At 48.9% G+C, this 4,180-nt stretch overlaps 1 protein-coding gene across 1 annotated transcript in view; it reads right to left on the bottom strand.

Moving 5' to 3' along the window:
* Positions 1 to 3,521, bottom strand: part of S1PR3 (sphingosine-1-phosphate receptor 3) — a 12,982-nt gene extending 9,461 nt beyond the window's left edge. Inside the window, exons 1-2 of the mRNA XM_039852138.1 lie at positions 3,391 to 3,521; positions 2,791 to 2,873 (exon numbers count right to left, since the gene is read on the bottom strand). The gene's annotated coding sequence lies outside the window, so the exon portion shown is untranslated. The remainder of the gene's footprint in view (positions 1 to 2,790; positions 2,874 to 3,390) is intronic.
* Positions 3,522 to 4,180: the final 659 nt, after the last annotated feature.

Here is a 4,180-nt window from a genome sequence, read left to right as displayed (position 1 = left end):
CACACACACACGTTCATGTGCATGCACTTTGCTCTAGGCCAATAATGGAACTCCTAGTGATAAATCACTGTTATAGATGAACCTGGTGAAGATTTCACACATAAATGAACGCTTCCCTGGGCATCTAAGCTTGTCCTTAGGAAGGCAATTGTTTTTGAAGCAAGACGTCTTACCCTCTGCTTCTCAATCAAGCTTTTCAAAGTTTCTCTTCTCTGCATACTCTAAGAGCACAGTATTCAATTCCTACAGAGACTGCCACAGGATCAATGAGGGTGTGTGGAACCAAGTTCCTTGACTCAGCTAAACGCATAAGCAAATAAGAGGTATCCTGACCAAGAAGTCCTAACTATGGAGTTCCTCCCATCCCTTCCCAATGCAATGCTCTCACTCAGTGACATGACATGTGCACTACACATTGCACCTTGCAGATACCAGGTCTGCTCTCCTCATCTGCCTTCTGAATGTACACAGGAGGAAACTAAGGTTGGGGGCAGGGTGGTATCACTGGCCTTGGTTGCACAGCTTGGAAAAGACCACACTGGGCTGGATGTGTGTGCCCAATGCACCACTTTAGTGATAAACTCTTTTGGAAGTAACTGTCTTTCCACCTGTTCTTCACCTGTATGGTGACAAGAGCATTCCCAGAGTGCTTTAAAGCCTAATCACTTCTAGCTACTATGCTAGCAAAATGCTAGAATGGTGGCTTTACTGAAATATATGGAAGACTCGGATGCCAGGAAAATGGAATGGCATCATTAAGGCCAAAGAGCCTCATCAGTTGACCAGGATCCCCACTCCAGCTCAAGGTGCTGACTGGATGCCAGATTTACCCACTGGGCATCACATTCTCCACTGAGCAATCTCATCACTGATTTGACCTAACTGGCCTGTTGCCCAGGCTCTTTGAATTTCTGCGAGACACAGCTTCAATTTCTCAAAAATAGAATGATAATAAAACAAAAAAAGGCAACTCTATGTCCAGTGGCTGTAACAACAATAACTGAAATATATTATTAACTGACACTAGATAGGATTTCACTCAGTTTATCATATTATTTCCAAAAGCTATGGAAAATCTCCTAAGACAATTAGTTATGTCAACAGAAAATGTATGGCAAAGAAATAATAAGAAATAACTCCAGAACTGATAAGAAAGGAATTATGAAGCCAAAGGTGAAAAAATGGGCTCCTGCAGGCCACAGTACTATGGTTAGGTTCTGGCTCATGTGGCTGACTGCCTGAAGGTGCCTTGCCAGCTGTGTCAGTACTCAAGTCATAGTCCTAAATCCTGGCATAAAAAATGGAGCTCTACAAGACTTTTTAAGATGGTGGCATGCTCATTGTTTGGTAATAAAAATATACGCATCTTTAGGAGATAGAAGAGATACCATGGAATCAAAAGTGTGTGATAATTTCCAGAGAAAAAAAATCAGTCCTTGAATATTCAGAAATAAAGCCCATGTGTAAGCCCCCTTCTACAGGAGACATGAGTTTTTACTATCCACACGACAGAAAATTAGGAGATTCATGCACTTAAGGAAATCCACAAATATAAAGGGGGAAAGTAGAATTTTCAAAGATGAAAACTGGATGAACAATCATTGGTTCTATATCTTTAGGGGCGGCTCTTAAGGGCTGACCTTGCATTTTACATCTCTGGTGTCAGGTAACAAGAGTAGCTGGACAGCAGGCCCAAAGTAAACATTTGCTGACTGAGAAAACCCAATATGTGACTCTTCTATGGCCACAAAATTATTCATACTGGAATTGAACTCTGCATCAATTAAGTGAGAAATTGTACAGATCCAGACAGTTCCAGAACCGAGTAACACACACACACACACACACACACACACAACCCCATCACCACCACCGCCATTACCACCACTACCACCTCCTACACCAACACCAGCCACCCGCATGGCCATCCTTAGTCATAAACCCACAGAACCTAATCCTTCCCTTGTACTTTCTAGTAATTATATTTTTCTTAATCATGGCTGCAAGATTTTCATCAATGAAAATAAATGCTGAGAAGGTAAACTATGAACATGTAATTAATTACATACGATGTCTGCATCCTCTGATGTCCAGAGGAGAAATTCCTAATTCCAGAAGTACTCAGAGCTCCAGCTAGGGGAAAGTACTATTTGCAGGGTGGATGTCCATTTTTGAAATAATTTTCCAGAAAAGCCTTCAGTTCATGTTGCTGCTCTTTCTTTGTCCTTAAAACAAAGTGTGTTCTTTTTAAAAATCTAACCAGAAGTCTCTCTAAATATAAAAACACCGCAAAGAAATATGTCATTGGGAGTGCCCAATGCCAGAAAGAGAGAGAAAGAGGAGAGAGAGGGGTGTAAGGAAGACCAACAATTTGGAGAAGGGTGGTTAAAAGTGGCAAATCTAGCAGGCTCCCTGCATAAAGCCAGAGAAGGACTTCTCCTGCCCCTTGTCCAGGTTTTAGCTCCATTATGAATGCAGCATACAGATTTTTCGTGGTAACATCACTGCACCGGGACTTTTCCTCCTAGCCCCCAGTTCTGACAGTCTCGAATGCCTTGTTTGAGAAATATGAAGAAAAATGAAAATTTGTGGCAAACGTAACTTAAAAAAATAATTTTCCCAGGAGAATGACCATGACCACACAGTCTCAGAGTCCCCAGGTTCTCATTCTGGGAGGGCGCCTAACTTTGGGGGAGGGGGTGACGTTGATGTGAGATTCTGCCGGGGATCTGCTGGAATTTCGTGAGAAAAGTGGGCCTGGCTGCTCCCACCCACCCCGCGGCCGCTCACCTTGTCCCGCCGGCTCGCCTCCGTCAGGGAAGGGGACTTGGGCCACTGGCATCCCGGCGTCGGTTGCTCCGCTCAGATGCGAGCTGGGCGGGGACACCAGGATAGTTTTAGGGCTCGAGGGGTCTGCGGATCTCGCTTGGGCTCGTCCTGCCTCCACGTTCAGCTCCAGGTGCCTGTCGGGTGTCCCTGGACCAGCTTCCTCAGCCTCTACTAGCCTCTACTAGCGCGCGCTGGGGTGCAAACTTTTCCAGCGGCCCGGGGGGCGGGGCCCGCTCTCCGCCTCCAGTCCCCACTCCCCGTCCCCTCCCTCACCTCCACCTCCCTGCACTGTTCCCAACTTCCCCGCCCCCAGTCCCTATCTCCCCATCCCCCACACCCCCATCAGCCTGCATCTGTCTTCATCTCCCACCACCCGCTGCGTCCCCAAATTCAATCCCCGTCTCTATCTCCCCACATCGCTGTCGCCCCCATATCCCCGGCTTCCCGCCTTAAGCCTTCCGCCCCCATCTCCCGCCGCTCCTGCCTCCCGAACTCCACCTCTCCGCGCCCTGCGCCCCGCCTCGCAGTGCCCTAGGGGTCGACTCGCCCCTCTGCGCTTACCCGAGTTCAGGCTTCAGACCTTGCGCCCATTGAGTGAGCTTCAGGCGCCGACCCTGGGACCCCATGACCCAGCGGGGACGGGTCCGAACCGGGTCGGGGACTGGGCTTGGGCAGGGCGCGCTGATGGCGAGAGTTTGGGATGATTATTACTATTAAGATCGTTATTATCACTGTGATCATAATCATTTCCGTTTGAAACTGACTGACCCCGGCTTGCAGGAGTAGCGCCTGCAGACGGGGCCTCGCGGCCGCCGCGTCCAAACCTCGGATGCAGGGACCCGCTACCCTGGGCGCTAGCGCTGGGGACCCCCGACCCCACCCTGGGCTGGAGAGTCGCACCGCGAGCGAAATTGCTGAGGCGGATGTCAGCGATCCCTCCGCCCCGCGCACGGATTCGCCCCTTTGTGATTTAATAAGATGCTCCATGTGAAGCACTTCTGAAAGAAGCACCCCCAGGGAGGCGATTTCCAAATCTTCTATTGGAAACGGAAAGTGAAGGCCTTGGAATGAAAGAACACAGCAGCGACCCTAGAGCTTCTGAGGGAGGGAGAAAGAAAGAGAAAGGAAGAAAAAGAGAAAGGCAAGAAAAAGGAACCAGGAGGCCCGTTATCGAAAGCAAGGCTGTACATTCTTCAGCAGATGAGATTGGAGCCGCTGGTGGGGAATCTTGGGGAAGGGTCTCCCTCAGATACCTGTACCTGACGTGCTCTCCTGCCTCCAGAGGAGAACCCGGGGCTGCCTTATCCTAGAGCTGGAAGCGAATGCTTATTTGGGATGGGATGGAGCCCTA

This window comes from Pteropus medius, unplaced genomic scaffold, assembly GCF_902729225.1.
Source record: "Pteropus medius unplaced genomic scaffold, Ma_sr-lr_union100, whole genome shotgun sequence".
NCBI lineage: Eukaryota > Metazoa > Chordata > Mammalia > Chiroptera > Pteropodidae > Pteropus > Pteropus medius.
The sequence above is the reverse complement of the archived record's forward strand: the minus strand, read 5'-3'. Positions and strand labels throughout refer to the sequence as shown.